Source organism: Cebidichthys violaceus, unplaced genomic scaffold (genome assembly GCF_023349555.1).
Source record: "Cebidichthys violaceus isolate CVI_PGR_0920_01 unplaced genomic scaffold, fCebVio1.0.p SCAF_11, whole genome shotgun sequence".
Lineage (NCBI taxonomy): Eukaryota > Metazoa > Chordata > Actinopteri > Perciformes > Stichaeidae > Cebidichthys > Cebidichthys violaceus.
The window spans coordinates 4,906,512-4,924,574 of NW_027176274.1; the positions used below are offsets into that span (position 1 = coordinate 4,906,512).

General features: G+C 41.4%; 1 protein-coding gene across 1 annotated transcript in view; it reads right to left on the reverse strand.

The window, feature by feature from the left end:
- lrp1bb (low density lipoprotein receptor-related protein 1Bb) overlaps positions 1-18,063 on the reverse strand; it is a 232,969-nt gene that overhangs the window by 214,259 nt on the left and 647 nt on the right. The window lies entirely within an intron of this gene.

Consider the following 18,063-nt stretch of genomic DNA (forward strand, 5'->3'; position numbering starts at 1 on the left):
CAAAACACAATCAATCTCTCATTGAGGTTTGTAACAGTGTCACATTTGACTAATATTTTGATGACAACTTTTCCATATACTCATGGGTACAGGAAAGGGTGGGATGTCATTTTCCACACTGTAAAACATGGCAAGTATACTGCAGACATAAAATAAATGTGCATGGCCTAAGGCACCCTCCAAGGACGTGGTAGCAGACATTAATATTTAAACTGAAAGCTTTAATATTGCTTTATACACTCTTGATTTCAAACAGTCAATGTGATATGCCCAAAGAAAACAGTGTAACATATGCAGTTGCAGCCTGTGGTATTATTTGCAGAATTAGAATTATTTTTTTCTCTTAAACTACCAGTGTACTGCCTGTATAAAGCAAGCACAGTACACAAACACAAGCTGGACCATTCATAGTCTAATAGTTCACCCAGTCCAACAATGTGTTTTTCATAAAGATAATACAATGACAAAAAGTTCACAAATTAAAATAAATACTTCCAGAATTGCCTCAATTGTCAAATAACAATCATAAGTTACTCCTATATTCTCCTATAATTTATAACATATAATGTATTGTGCACATATCAGGGGCTGGGATATTAAGATAGGATCCATAGAGACAGAGGTTGGTGCCATTTTGAGAAAAAAACAAAGCAAGGAATTCTAAAACAATATTTGCAAAGCAATGAGACACAACCTGAGTTTCTTGCCTTGTATGGTTTGTGCGGTTTCATTTTGAGGTGGCTATCATGGGGTGGCGCTGCATAGATACGCTACATAAATAAAGATTATTTACTTAATAACAGGATGTTCATTTTCAACACTCTGAACAAGCTTCGGAGGCCTCTGAGATGTGTCTCTGCTCTCAGTAATACCATCCTCAGCCACAGTCAGACAGGCTTTTTGAGAGTCATATTTCCAAATAATAAACTATATTTAAAAATGAAGAAATAAGGCGGTACAACACCAGCTATTTTTGAAGTTGACTTCATTCTTCATTCTAAGTCAGATATCTCAAATCAAAATCTCATCCATTGATTCTTGCAAGACTGATGCCCAGTGTAAACTCAAGAAATACTAATGTTCCATCATATTGATTGTTGGCTCTAACATTTGACATTTTTATTGAATGAAATACATATAATGAACATTATATAGTGACTGAGCAGCTTGTTTCCTCTGTCGACCATCTGCAATTGCTAGTCTGCGTACCTTATGATGTAAATTAGTGCAGAATTAGAAGCAAAAGTGTAATGCAGACATGCCTCATTACACAATGAGTCATTATGAGGAACATGACATGCATTGCTTTAGAGATTGATTATTGGGGAGGACATGCATCCAGACAAGCAACAGCGAACTAGCTTTATTGTGCAAAACCACTGAGATGGTCTCTGTGCTTCAAATTGCACAATAAGGCAATAAGGCTTGTACTTGAACATTTAAAAATAAAGTGTCTTATATAAATATTTTACATTGTGCCGAACAAACTACAAGAAAAGAATGGATTTCAAACAATTTAGATTGCTTCAAATTAGACCTTAAAAGCAGCTAAATTATTCCACAGCAGAGAGTGCATATATTCAAAGAAGGCAATTGTGTTGAATACCTTCCCAAGGATAAGATTGATGTCCTAAAAACACCTTCATAACAACACTCAATGGGGAACCTTCTGTCAGCTTCCTTTTTAAAATAAGACTTCCATTCAACAATTAAATGAGGTAACAGTCACAAAAACACACTCTTCGGCTTTCTTTTGTCTCGTTCCAAGTTAGTTCTCTACTGTGTTCTCTCACGTTTTAATGCCACAAAAGGGCAGTAGCATTTTCTTCTCCTTCCATTTGGTATGAAAAACAAGGATGCTGTGCTTTGGCTGGCGTTCCAGAAGAAGACAGAGAAAGAGCAAAACAGGGATGAGCTTTAAACTGTAGCTCCGCTCTCCAGAAAGTCATTAGGTCAGAGAAGAGTGGAGGATGGTCGGCGAGGGGCCTTTAATAATGAAGAGCGCATGTTCCACAGGGAAACACCGCCTGAAGCAGACATTCGCACTGAGGCTGCTATGGAAATGAAAGATTCTGAGGTGGAGAAAAGGTCCCACCATGCCGGCTGGCTAAAGCTCCTTAAAGTGATAGTTGTTTGATTTGGTTGACAGCATTTTAATATCCGACAGGATCACAGCCTGAATTCTATTTCTCATTACTCACTGTCAAAAAAAAAAAAAGAAATTCACAGATCGACCTAACGGACAGACAATGGCTGAAATATTAATTTCCATGTGTGTAGAAAGCAAAAAAAATAAACTTTAAAATAAACAACATTTCATGTTCCAAAACAAGCCACATAACAGAAGTTCAACATGCAGTAGAAAAGAGCTTCTGCCTTGGCAGGAAATACAACAGTGAGGAATTGGACACACCAGAGTACTGGGCAGATGAAAATCCCCTCCCAAGACTCGCAGGCTTTGAATGAACGTCCAAATTTAGGCCTTGGTAGCAATTTAAATGAAAACTAGCAGCTCCAGTTGCCGTTGCACACATGGCACATTGTGAATTCTCAAACAGCTCTAAAGCAGGACTAAATTCATGTCACAGTGTGAGCAACAGGGCTGGACTATCAGATGACACACCCATAAGCTCCTATCATACTTCAGCTGACCTGTGCAATGTGCTTCTTTTTAGCAATAAGAAAGCAACATCGTTCTTCTTCCTTTCAGTTCCATATCTTTAACAATAAAACCAGCGACTTATCAAAGCATTCCGACCTGCAAAGGGTACAGTTGTATTAACATTCCAGTCTTTGTCAGCAGGGACGCACCAATCTGTCTTCTTCTCTCACCTACTACCTATACCTATACTGAGCACTGATTTTTTTAATCCGTATATCTCACTATATCAAATTACTTGGGATTGTATAATCACTACTGACCATGTGTACACCTATATAAAACCCTTTGGGAAATAAAATTCTTGCGAGTCAGATGAGAAGATTGATACCAATGAAGCTCTAGTGTAAGTTCAGACAGGAAGACTATACTCATGCATGCCTAAGCCCATAGCTTATTTACCATACATCTGCCGTCAGTCCTCATGCAGGCACACATTATTTCCTTGTTATTGTTTGGGGCTGTCAATCATGATATCAGCTGTCTAAGATCAGCTGGTCTCTAGCCAATAGCACAACGACACAAGGACATCATTAGCCTGTCATCTTGCCGCTGTCTGTCTTTAAATATGACCGTCTCTCTACCTTCAGTAGTTCACGCTGCTGTTGCGCAACCCTCCACCTCCCCATCTCCGCAGATTCATCAGCCTCATCAACCTCATCAACCTCATCAGCCACCATCACCACCAGTGTCTGGACTCCACGGGGGGGATTTATATTGTTGCCGCTCAGGGCGATCACAACTCGATCACAAATCTCCTCGTCGAGTTCAAGCGCCAAAGAATTTCTGTGTAACTCATTAACGCATCATCTGTCATAATAAATGTTAACTACTAATCATTCACTTGTCTCTGCTGATTGAACTCTCATTTCTGTTAAATACGAAGCTAGGGCCAGGAAATGGTTATCTTAGCTAACCATAAAAATGGTTGCTTGGTTAATAGGTGAAAAAAAAAGAGTAATATAGAAAAACCTTTTCTTGTTGGCGCCTAATAACTTCCTGGAGTGACATCTCACGGCTGTAGCTTTATATTTACCGGGCGGATATTGACCTTCTCATCTAACTCTTGGCAAAAAAGCAAACGAGTGTATTTCCCAAAATATGAAACTGTACCTTTTAACGTTGTTCTTTCACATCTGATTAATGCACGATCCATTTAATAAGGTTAGTATTGCTGCCAATAATTAATCACTATATTGCATTTTTGACACCACAATTAACAATTTAAAATCTCTATTGAGCTGTTGTCAAGTTAAATTGTGGCAGCCGTTCCCCTGAGACCTGCTTAGGGATACTGTAACCACGGAGATAAGCGGCATGTCCCGTGTGAGGAGCGTCGTGGGCAGACAGATGCTGGAGCCTGACCTCTGATAACTTTGTCAGGGAGCTTGGAGTGATGGCAGAGAAATCGGGAAAAAGAATATGTATAAAAGAAATATGAAAAAAAACAGATGCAAGCACAGGCTGCCTGGAAATATCTCCAGAATTCATTTCGGCGGCGACTACACCAAAGACTTCGGGGAGCTGATGTGCCTTGTCGTGACCGACTGTTACGAATGATGAATCAGAGCACTGAGGTAAATTTGAGTCAGACATGAAAATGTTGGTTAGATGAACAAGACCGAGGTCAAAAAGAGAGTATCTAAAAATGAGAACATGTCATGCTTGCCACAACTGATGAAGACAACCCTTGAAGACGCTCTTCTTGCAAGTCTGTTTATTTTTAGACTTTTTTTTTTTCCTTATGTACTGTAGTCCCTTTTTAAGGGGCCTCACAGAAAAGACACTCCTGACAAGACGACGCACTTGTCAACACAGTTTATAGGCTGCTCTGGTGAGCTGCATCTCCGGAGAGGTCGCTCAGTCATACGCCACTTGTCAGGTATTTTCTACCTCTGCATGAGAGATTAAGGGAAGAGTCACATAGCCAATTAGTGTCATTACAATGTCTCAAGACATTAATGCGCATACGACAGATCCATCTCGATTGTTGTACGATCTCAGAGGTTAATAACGGGGGGCAAAATGTAATTGCTCTATGTTTGATTGAGCCAAAGCCATGAGCCACGAGATGAGGCACTTTAACAACAATCACCCCTAAATCAACACTCTTGTCACATTAGTCGACTTCATCATTAGACAAGGCTTTTGGATTTATTGCTCTGAATTAAATACAAAATGTAAATGTGGGGTGTTTGTGATTTATATCTGCTACTAACCTGAGGTATTGATGAGAAGGATACACTTTATTTATAACAATCAATAAATCATCAGGAAACTAATCAATCAATCATTTTTTTTCCAAGCAAAAATGCCAAACATGTAGTCCCAGGTTCTCAATTAAGATGCTCGGCTGCTTTTCACTGTCGTATGTGATCGGAAACTGAATCGTCTGTTAAAATACCGTGGGCTACGGCAGATTGTGAAGGGCCTTTTGCTCTATTTTCTGATATTTTATAGATCAATCCATTTATTGATTAATCGAGAAATCAATCACTAGATTACTCATCATCATCATCACTATAAATAAATAAATAAATCTATAAATAATCTACAGTAAATACCGTATAGTGACGATACAAAACCACGGTCATTGACCATGTTCTGATCTTATGTAGAATCATTTAATAAACTGTCTGAGAGGCAGTATGGTAAGCATAATACTACGATCATAAACAATGCTTACTTTAGTTTTGTATGGTTCTGTTTTAGTTGTGCATAATGCATGTTGCGGAGGTCGCTCAGGGCATGAAAGATGTGTGTTTGCAAACTCAGCTGTAGCCTACATGTTACATATGTTGAACATTAATCCTGTGTTTTAATGTTTTATTAATCTCTACATATTGCTTGAAAATGGATTAAAAAAAAAGAAGTGTGCCCTTTAACTTCAACATGAGCTGGCTCTGAGTGTTGAACTGTGTGGTTCATGAGCTCGTCAGGGATCAAGGTTCACACATCAAGTTGGCACAAAGCCACGGCTCTCTGTGGCTCTGACTCAAGGTTTCTCCTGTTTCTTTCCATGTTCAAGTGAATCCTAATGTACATGCTAAGGTAACCCAGACTTGAATCTTAATTTGGTAAAATGCCAGGATATTTAACTTAGGTTTATGATTGCTTTTTGATTAGTTAGCTTTTTTTCTTAGTTAGCTTTTTTTCTGTGTTTCTGACTCTGTCGAGCCTTTTTCTTTCAACGTGAGAATGAACAAACCAAAAAACCACAAAAGCCACAAAGGAAACTGACACAATGTTGTCAAGCTTTTGGTGTCTAGTTGTGATGCTTCTCACTTTGCTTTTGGTTAAGTGATCCCTATTTTCTCTATTGGCATTTCCCGGTTAACGAGGACAAAATGATCAGAACAGATGCGACGTCTCTGCTGGGACGTATGCGACTCAGTCTTTGGCTTCGAGGGCTTGAACAATCAGAACTGACAACGATTCATCAAACATCAAACTTTTTTTCAAACGGAAGAACTGCAACAGCAACTGCTGTTTGTACATGAATATGGGGCATTTCAAACTGTTACTTCAAAAACAAGCAAACCAACATGAAACAACACCCAAACACTGCAATAACACCTATGACACCAAACAACCCTCGAGCAATCTGTTGCCTCGATCAAGTGCGCAAGCGTGATGCACATCAATGTGAAAGTCACCAGAGCATGGAGCGATGCGCTGGCTTTCTTCACTTGACAGTGATTAAACATTTCCCCGGCACTTTTTTCGCCACTTTCTTCCGACCCTAAAATACCGTTACTAGTGCTGTCTGTGCTGCCGTCTGCTCAGCTGGCCCCACCAAACTGTAAAATGTGCTTTCCTAGAATTATGCCTTTGATTTGTATCCACTGAAGGCTATTAATTCATTGAACAGGGATGAAAAGAGGAGCAGAACATGAGAGAGAGAGAGAGAGAGAGAGATAGCATATTAAAACAATAACAGAAGCCTGTGCTGTGTAAGTATGATGAGACAATAATGTCAGACAATCGGTCACGCAGTGTTAACCTCACAAGTGCCCCGGCTAAACACAAATCAGCCGGCACGCACTGGATTACATAAAACGAGTCAAAGTTGAAATTGTGTTCGGTCACTCTACGCCCGTGTTATTGCTTCAACGAAAAGAAGTGTTTTGTTTGAACAGAGCAGCACTCGGCATGACGGTTGCTGAGGGATTTTGTTTCTTGCAGGAAAGACCGTCACACTTTATGTTGATAATTTCCATGGTAATAATTATCACTTCCTTTTGAAAATGCTTGCAAAAATATGCAAATATTGTCGGGTACAGTTTGTTCCACGGCTACAAAATTAAAAGTAGTTTAATTTATATGAATTTTTAGGCTTAACTGTGACTGTTAATAAAACAAGAAGAGTCATGTGTCCCCAATTTAAAAAAAAAAAAAAACTCCTTTTCATAACCAAGCAGGACTTTATTAAATCACCTCGGGTATTAAATCCAAATTTTAAGCCATTTCTCATGTCTGTGAGCTAATGTGTTTCCAATAGTTGAGCACTATCCCGGTTTGACCTTTACTTGATCATTCTCTACCATTGATTGGCCACCTCCTACCGCATGAAGTTTCATTTACACCTAATTACTGCTGCGCACCGCAAACATACGGTCTCCGCGCACACGTCTGCCCACTCGAGCGCGCCTGCGTGACGCACACAAACACACACACAGACGGCTGCAGACATTTGTTACACAAGCGCTGACTTTACTCAGGTCAATGCACTCAAAATATTTCACACTGATTTCTCAATGCGAGCTACGGGGCTAAGTGGCTGGCACTGTCATCTCGCAGAATGAAAGGCTCTAGTCTCCTTTGTGTTAACTTTGAATGCTTTTCATATTTTCAAGTGGTTCGGGTTTCCTGCCAAGACCCGGTATATGCAAATCTGGTGAAGTGGAGGTCCAAAATTGCCCTTAGGTGTGAATGAGAGTGCGAATGAGAGTGTGTGTTAGGCTGTGACAGACCGCTAACATCTCCATATGTTTCCCTGCCTTCCGCTTAGCGCATGCTGCTATAGAAACGAGGGGATCAAATCGGCAGATTATTGATACAATTCCATTAAAAAGCAGTAATGCAAAAATGATTATTGAACTTTCTGTTACCTGTGCTTTATTGTTATTATGTAAAGCTTAATATACAATCCAAGCAGTAAGCACCACAGGTAGTAATGGCATCATGTGGTGATGGAGTCAGTTTTCACGGCAGAGAGCATGACTCTTAATTTGCCACAGATCTAGTGGTAAATAATAAGTAAATACTTCACGAGGAATATTTGTGATTCATAAAAAACATTTCTGGAATAGTAATTTATTGATTCATGACTTCCTATATGCAGCTAGGATACGCATTAAATATGTAAACGTTTTTAAAGCTCTGGTCTAGTTTAATATCTTCAAACAAATGCTATAATGCTTTAACTATCCATGAACTTAATACCTTTCATAAACACATAGAGGCGTCATGTCCGAATGTTCAGGAAACGACATTAGAATTAGAAGTCTCATAGAAAAGTGTTCAATTGGCATTAAATAGGAATGAATGATGTCTTCAAGGGGAGACACCCTAAGGAAATTATTTTTTTGTATTACAAGTTTTCTGAAATGTCATGTATAAATATGCAAATGAGGCATAATCCGAGTAAATATTTGCTCATTTGCATATATTTCCAGAGCAGAATTTAACACGTACCGAGGTGGTTGCAAGAACACCAGCGTCTAGCATGTGTTTCTTCATCGCAGGCTAGCATTATATGGATGTCATTGCCTGTACTAGGCTTGCATTTTTCATTAGGTGGAGGTGTGTTGTTTCGCGTGGCAGAGGATGTTGCTCCTCTTCCTCCGGTCTCTTGAGTTTTGGTTGCCGATTGCTCTGGAGAGAGGAGGCCACTTACGTCCATAATCTCTCCGGTGTCAAGACCAGCATCAGATAGTTCCTGAATGGAGGCACTGCAGAGGAGAGTGTTTCTGCTGCCTTTCTGCTTGCTTGGATATTCCTGGGCAGCAGAGCTCTTTACGTAGCTCTGCTTGTCACTTAGCAGGTGGATTTTTTGTTCTGGAGATGGGCACTGCTGAAACCTACTCCCCCATAGAAGTCTACCTTAAATGTTTCCATTTTGTAGCTGATTTTTGTAGCTTACTTTGTAAAAAAATAAATCAAGCTATCAATGATATATGAGCAAACCCCTCTGTAAAAAAAACTTCAGAATATAGATAAGATGAAACTGGAAAGTGCTACGATAGTGGAGATTTCTGGCTCATACATTTTGAGAAAGTGGCATTTAAAGGTAAAATTCAATACATTTTGCCAGACGCTACAGGAGAATAGGGTAATGTGTATATGTATGTATATATATATATATATATATACACTGTATATATATCACCATGTAACTTCCCTAGTTGATTACTGTTGTCTGGTGAAATGCAAATAGACAAAGAATTCAAATGAACACTTGTATTTTGTGTGTATATTTCTTTCCACTAACATTGCAGAAGACATGTTATGGAAGCAAAATAGTTATCTTGCCTTAGAAATATGAGTAATCATAGTGTATGCATGTAAAAGATGGCGTAATCAGCATTTAATGGAAAGAGTAAGAAATGTAAAAGGAAAAATAAGCAAGAACATCCAATCATTCTCCAACAAAAAAAAAAGATGTGGCCACTATTCTTCAATTGTTGACTTGGCCAAGACCACAAAAGCAATCATAAGAATGTACTCCCTAAGAGAAACATATGCAATCTCACTAAGTCAAGAGGTTGTATTTTTTTATTCCTCTGATGTTTTCTTCTTGGGAAGGGCTGTTTCAGGAACAAGTGGCCCTTATCAGGCACCGAGCAGTGAGAGATACCTGTGACAGCAGACATGTTCGAGGCCCAAGTGCTTAATCTGCGGTCTCTGCTACGGAGCAGTGAGGCAAATCACTGAAGCAAGAGGGGAGCAACTGCACGCATTTCAAATCAGCCGACGAGAGAAACGGAACAGGAGAAACCCACGTAGCATGAGTGCTGGAGCGCTGCACTAATCGTATCAAAGACTACAAACAAACATGGGTGAACTGTGATTGATGGGAACGCAGTTAATAGGACTCCCAATCCAACACAGTGCGAGAGGCGGGGGGTGGGGGGAGAGAGGAGAGACGGTGGTGGGGAGCGGAGATCAATAGCGGCTCGGAAGCATGTTGGGGAACAATTCTGAATCGGATTGATGACAGCTGGTGATGATGTATTTGGCAATCTAATTTTAACACAAAGTAACTCAGTGATAGTGCTGCCACAAGGCTGAACTCAATCCTCGTGGGCCAACCGTATCACAGCTGTTGAGAGTGAATTGTGTGTCTGCCGCATGCAGGTGTAAGTAGGGGCAGCGGTGCGGATTCATCTTTGATTTTCAATTCATGCACTATGCCATGAAAGCGCATTAAATTATTCATCCTTAGTGGCAATCTCACAAATATTTTAGGCCCAAAAAAAACTCTTTTAGTGCACCGTCAGGCTTGGACATAGACTTTTGCTGTTGCTCTTCCAACTTGAAATTGAAAGAATCAGACCGGTAGATATTCTTAGAGCACCCCAGAGCAGTTGACAATAAACTGGCTGCACATTTGATGTAGCCACTCGTTGCTTTGCACACAGGCGTGAAAATGATGCCAATGATTTCACTTTCTATCCTCCATCTAACTGGACTTGGCTACGGTGAGCTCTGCCAGGGAAGCCAGCCATGACACACACAGGGCACACACACACACACACACACACACACACACACATTCCGTTTTAGAAAAGCCTAGCTTGTGTATGTGTTTTCATGTGTGTTCATGGTCTACTCTACAATATATACTGTTTGTGTGAGAGAAGGTTTGCCTTTGGCAAGCCTAACCAACAAACCTTTAATGATCTATGCCTCTTGTAAACACTGCACACCATACACTGCCCTGCATCTTTACTAAAGATCATTACGTTCTCTGTATTAATCTCCAGGGTAATGGCTGAAATATTTTACAGGTCTTTAAAAGGCAATGGCTTGTGAGAGTGACTGAAAAAGAGAAAATATCTTCCATGTCTGTAGCTAACGGCTACCGGATAAGTATTTTTTTTATGTTGGAATCCACACAGGAAATTTATGGATTAGTACATTAAAATGAAACACCTTGATGCCTCAATATTTCTTAATTACTCAAGTGTGCCAATTTTTCTTTTAAGAAGGACACAGCGCAGCATCACCAACTGGCCTTAGGTTTGTCTGCTGAACGAGGCTTGTTGGGGGATGGATGAATCCCTCCCCTGTTCTGGTTTTCTGGGCCAAGTCTGCATGATGGAGCTCTGAGCCTTCGGTCTGTGCCAGGTGGCAGCTGGGAGAGAGAGAATCCCCAGCCAGGCCTCAGCAGCCCTCACTCTGGTCCTCTGGTCCTCTGGCCACCACCGTTGCCACTCGGGGCCCGACACCGGCACTTCTGACCTGCAGATTGGTCATGGTCTGCCTGCAGTGGCCAGTTTGTCGGAGCATCCGCCTCTCGTTGGATCTGGTCAGCCGACGATGTCAGGTGTGTCCCAGCGTTCACCATTTTAAAATCTATACGCCAGAAACTTTAATCACAAAGTAGGGCTGCAACACAGCAGAGCATCCATCTCCAGACTATTCACCTAAATTAAATTCTGCTGCGTCTTGTATGGACACTCGAAGGAAATGTTCTCCCCGCACAAAGTGATGAATCAAATCTTAAAGTATTAATCAGCAAGATGCCTGTTGTTGGGGCTGGGCCATAGGCTCAGTGCATACAACCTCATACATTAACCAGGGGATCTCCATATTGCCAATTTAATATTTGGATGTGAGTGTGCCAAGAAATATAACAGCTTCATCAAACAACAATGAGCAAACTCTCCATGCAGGCTGAGCTGCTCCTACAAGAGATGGCTACTTTTTTTCACCACCTCTTGGAAAAGGAGAGCCCCTTAACTCTCTTTTAATCAACGGTATGTTTCATCGTGTTAACTTTGACAGCTCGTAACACTAATATAACACGTTCTGTGGCATATTTCTTTCTTTCTGGAGACTTCAATAAAGTGCAGAAGAATGGAAAAGCACCTCCAACAAAATGACTGAGGTCAGCTTACTGCAAGCCAACCAGTCTGCTTATCAATCAAAGGATAGACGACCGACATCAGTGAAGAATAGCCAGTTAAAAAAAAAGAAAAAAGAAGGTGAGGTTAATGCTCCTGCTCCCTCTCTTTATATATTTGAACAGTGCTCCACACGACTTCTTCCCATGGCAACGCAGCCTCTGCAGGGAAAAGCTCCCGTCACCGCAGTATTTAGGTGAACTTTTGAAGTGTACACCAACAGTGCGTATGTTAGCCAACTGGTCAAAAGTTAAATGAACAAATCAAAGGCTACAGTTGCAGTTCCTCGAGGCCAGTCGAGACAGAATGGAGGAACAAGGTGGGAGCAGCAATCTACAAGGATCCACTGCTGCCGCATCGGACATCGATGCATGCAGAGCACACGCCATTATGCGAGGGCCATCTCTTCGGGGTGCTGCCTCCATCCAGCTAGCGGCTCACCCTTTCACCCCCCCCCCTCCCTCCCTAGAATATGCTCAATTCAGGCCTTACTTTTCACACCCAGTTGCATACTAACTAACCTTTACTCTCCAGGCGGTCCATGGTGACACTCACCTCTACGCCATAGAAATGACACGGTGAAAGACTGTTTCATAGTTTGAATTTGTGTTTGAGCAGATGGTCTTGCTTGTGCATCATTTTTTGTTTTTCTTCTCCCATTCATCAGGCACATAACATCACCCTTACATTTCATTTTATGATGCATTATATCTTATCCATCTCCCACTAATAACCTCATACTCATCTCGACTTGTGAAGGGAGCGGTTTATCCCGCCACTGCCCTTATGAGCCCCATTTTCATTAGCATATTTAGTAATAAAACAGTTATGCTTTCCTCCATTAATAATTTATCTACACTTTTTTTTTTTTATCATGCAGCCATTTCAGTATACAGCTGAGCTTTGCTATTGGATTCAACTCCTGCAAGATGGGGCTACTCTGAAGAAAAGACTTATTGATTCATTACTTTTAGCATTTTAAATTATGTAACATTTTGGAAAAAAAAATATAATACGAAACCCCATGCCACCCACATAATTAGGTCTGGCCGGAACATCAACACAAATCAATCACGTGGGTCAAAAATGTAACTCATCCTGCTATTGGTAATCAATGCCACGAGTCAATTTACAGCCGATGGCTTTCACAGCCCGAGCCAATGCATTACGAATTCAATTGTAACCCATTAGAACTGTGAGAGGTGATATTAAAAAGGTGACACTATCAAAATCGAATGGCTCCAGTCAATAACTTTGTTCTACAGGAGACAGCCCAGCTCCACCGCCACACTGCATACCATAATGAAACGGGTGGGGGCCGGTCACTGCTCCCTCCTGTAGCTTGAGGCCATGCTTCACCTCTGCCCTGAGATAGATGTAAGAGCTCAGTGACAGCAACACTTAGCTGACATCACCACATAGATGCATCGGCCGTTCTAATGTCTTTTCACAGCGCGTAAAAGACTGAATGCATTCTTGCCGAAATGCTGCCTCAGCACTTGGCTCACAGAAACCTCAGATCACCAGGGATGACTAGTATGATGTTTGAAGTACTTCTTGGGAAAGAAAACTAAACATTGAGGTTTGATGAAAGCGCTTAGTCTGCTCATGTACAAACTGAAGCTGACCTTTTCAACATGTTACCAGCTGACAGGCTGCTCTGACAACTCGTCTGGTTTTCCAGACAAGACAAACTTGTAGAGCAATAGTCAATAACAAGCACTTGAAGTGCAGAAAACGGGACGTGAATGCCAACAACACCATTCAGTGCCCACTCCACAAGTTTTCCTCCGCCGTGTTGACATCACCTCCCTCTCAGACCGAACCTTCCCTCCTCAGGGTTCACTCTGTTTACTCTTTCCAAACCGGCTTTGACTGGAATCTACATGCGGTTTCTCCAATCACTGGGTGAAGACAGCATAGCCGGGTGACTACGAGCCACCTTCCGTCCCGAGGAGCACCTATTGTTGAGGTGGACACTTTCAGAACAGGATGCGGACAGAAAATCGAGCTGCAAATGGAGGCCCTGCAGCTGGCGGGCTCATTTTGTGTTAATACTTTCCAGAAAAAAAGACATGAAACAGCTATGAAAACAGAAATCAGTCCAACCTTTGAAGGTCAACCGTCTTATAAAGACGATATCCTGATCCTTATATAACACCCACTCAGTGTAGGCTGAATGTCACAGAAAGGCCTCAGGATCGTCAAGAACAGTATGCATTTTTTGGTTTAGTGTTGCCAAAGACAAGTGATTTACATAATCTCCATTTGGTTGCAATCTATCATGTCCCACTGCAATTTAGTGACCAATTTCCTGCTTCCAAGCTATCTATTAAATGAGTATGGATACAATGGTGACATTAAGTAGAGTGAACATTTATTTAACTCAGCAGCACTAAGGAAGCAGAGTTATAGATAGTCATTGTGCAGATGTCAGAGATTATTAATGCCCAAATCCCCGGATCGTGGCATGGTGCCCCTTGCTAACACCAACACTCTGGCTTTGAATACACAGTGAGTCAGTGGAGTTAGGACAGGTTTTAACTCTTAAACAGTAAGGACTGAATAGGGGTGTCACAATTTTGATTCTGGAATCAAAAATCTGTAGAAATGTGCTCTTGAATTTGAAGTAAAATGCAGGATCGGTGATTCTCACAGTACTTTTTCTTCTACTTGTGTGCGTCTATGAGGGGAAAAAAAACCCACCTCCTTCTAAGACAACAGCTTACCGGTAGCCTGCAGCTGCACTTTTCGAGACACAATTGCCACTGCCGGACCCAGAGATGACGGAGAAACAATCCTCCTGTCAGTCATAAGTGAGGCAACATTTACCTTCACCCAGGAGGTATGTAAACAACTTGACAGAAAACTACAGTTTGTGGGCTGCAGAAGATTTAGAGACCGCACTTAAAATTGATTGTGCGTCTACATAGCTTTGTACGGTAAAGCATGTGGGCGCCGACAGGGACATCGTGTTGCATTCAGGTGTACCTCGTAAACTCGTGGAAACTCAAGTTGTGGTTGTGAAGTACCCTCCTGTCATCTAGTGGATCTTTTTTTTGGGGGGTGTTTAAAATAAGATTACATATTAGATCAATTATTTAATTTTGACCATATAGTGTGGTACATAAAAATATCAAGCTTATACCATGTAGCTTTCCTTTTTAAATAAGAATTTGAAAATATAAATGACAGCTGTCAAGGCATGAAAGCGAGGATCTGTTGATGGAATCAAGACTCCATCTTCTAGCTATGGCGTAGTCGTCAGTGCTAAAACGTTGTACACACCACAGAAGAAGAAGGCTGCAGCCAAAAGTTCATCCTGAGGCTTTTTTTTCCCCCAACTATCTGGCTGACTTTAAGCGGTACAGTGATGCTCTTCCATAAGGTTAGAGGACTCACAAGAGACATATTTAAAAAAAAAAAAAAAAAAGAATGATCAAAATCGAAGCAGCACAGACTAAAGCATCCTGCTCTACACAGTGTGAATTATACGATGACAATAGGGAGATCAACTTTGTCTTTGTTGTAAAGGAAACCCAGTACAGCGCAGACACTCGCTTTGCTGAACTGAAGTCTTGCAATCCTAACGGTATCTCGCTTGTTAACGTAAAGTCTGCAGTCTGTGGATGATGATGAATCAAATCCATTACATCAGCTCATGGTGTAGTGTACCACGCAACCTTTGTAGTCAGGGTCACCAACAAAGTACTCAAGAGCAAAGCTGCCAGCAAGTCAGAACCACAAACACACAACAATACAAGCAGAGCACCATTTCTGCTCCAACGCAGACCCACACAGTGTTGAACCAGAACCAAAGACACTATCAACATGTCAAGGAGGTAGGCAGGTGTGTTACTACCGTACAGCACAGGCCTGTGCCTGACTATCTTTAAAGGTGTTGACCACCCAACAATCTAACATGGTCAGCTGTCAAATAACAGGACAATACTACAGAAAAGGAAAATAATATTCAAGATCATCAAGGTAACACAATGAACAAAAAAGCAGAGCACATTAAGATCTACACTTCTCGGATAGATTATAATAAAGCACATTATCCTTCGTGCTACATATGCTACGATCCTTAAATGCCGCTTTGATGAAGTCCATATCTTACATGTTGCCAAAATGTACTCTCTTACGTCAAAATATGAATTTAAAAATACTATCCTAAACAAGTGGTGACTATTTTTGAAAATGTGAAAGAAGCTAAAATAAGGGGTTTAAACTTGGAGACTTTATTAACATACTGCATATAGACACCTCTCCATCATCTAGATTGTGTGCTGGCCTTTGCGCACACACACACACACACACGTGTGTGATACTATCTCACTATCTCACTTACTTAGCTTCCAAAGGCGGCCTTCCTTACATAAGTGAAGGGACCAATCTGTGTCTTCCACTATCATCTTTTAAACGGGGTATACATTTCAAACAACCTTGAGCCGTTTGAGCTAGGTGATGCTTATCTGGCGCTGAGGTCACTTAGATCAAAGGTATTTCGTTTTTTTATTTTTATGAATATATATATACAATAAACAGCCAGTTGTGCGTTAACTTCTCAAGCCTGTCTTTGTATTAGATCAGCGGCGTGCTGCCATGCCGGCCTGGCCAGGTCAGCCTGCTCAATGTTAGATGGACACAAGTGATTAGGAGTGGGACACACTGGAGGAATTTTGAAGAGATATTGCCAGAAAAGGCCTCAAATTCACACAGAGAAAACCACGGGCTCACTACTTGGCATTCAATGTAACAACGCTGCTACCACAAAGCAAATTAATTTTGGACTAATTAGGCTAACAACCAGCTTTGGTGTTGGAAGAAATAAGAAATGCTATTATCATTAGTGTCCATTTAGACACAGCTACGAGAGCTTTCATTTATTCTCGATGCAAATACAGGGGAGCAGGACGGCAAGAGCTTACAGACAAAGATGCAGGTCCCGGCCATATACTCAGTTATCTGCGTCTGTGTGTCTGAATATATCTCAGCTTAACTGTTCTCAGTCTAGATATCCTCATACCAGCCCAGAGGAGACAATCCAATTGACACGCAAGTCTTTACTTTGAGTCAAGCTACATTAATAAAGCTCAGTGCTGCAGTGCTGACAAACACAAACTTCAACAATCTTTAAAAAATTCAGGTGGGTGTTTTCTCCCCCCCCCCCCCCTCTCAGAGCAAAGGCGTCGTTCAGGGACTTCAGGAGACAAATCCAGCTTTTCATTTCATGCACAGAGAGAGGTAAACAGGGTTTTTCTTGCCTACTGTGATTGCCAGGCAGACTCCAAGTCCCTGTTTTCCACGCTGTGTTGGTGGGGGGGGGGGGGGGAGACATTTGGTGACATTTGCGGTGGTCTGACAAACAGCCAAGCAGGTCATTGCTATGCTGGAGAACGAAGAAGTGAGGGAACTGTGGCCTCGAGGCCAGCAATCAATGGCTAAACTATGTTTCGCTATGGTTTGTTTTATTATTGCTTCATGTAACTGCTATTGTTCCGACACTATACAGTGGGCACAGTATGACCAGTGCCCATAATTCAGCATGTCTAAACTCGAATGGCAACCCGGTGAAAAATGAAAAGCCAATGCAAAATAAGTGAAAGTATAAGCATAATGATAAGACTATTTAAGCACGAAACCATCATAATTAAGTACTTTTTCATCTTTCGTGGATCCACACGGTTATAAAACTTCCTGATACTTTCAACCAGCAGCCTTCTGTGAATGTGGAGGATGTAGATTGGTGTGCATTGTCCCTGCAAAATAAATAAACAAATAAAATAAATAGATTACACAAACCGAAGATGTGCTTGAACCCTGTTCTGCAAATAAAACAGCGTAATAGGTGACGTGAGTTGGTCCATGCATCCCATTTGACACCAAGAGGAAGACTGCTCATTATGGTAACCCTGTGAGACAAGCCCTCAGCATGTTTCTGTCATTTTGAATGACAGCCATTCTGTCACAGTGATATCGTGACACAATTCAAATTCAACACAGTCAATGTGTTGCTCAAAAATGAGTTTCCCACATCACTACAGCACAGTGATATGCGCTGCATATCTAGAGTTGAGCGTGCAGCACTAGTCCCATCAACTGCGTCTCCATCCATCCGATGTCGTGATGATCGGCAGAGATACAAGCTACGGCTCGGGGAGAGACAAAACACACTTTGGCACGGGGGTATTTTCACCTGCTGCACCGGAGGATGTACCGCTGCCACGCGCCTGCAGTCCGAATCTATTCAACCTCAAGAAGGTTCCTGAA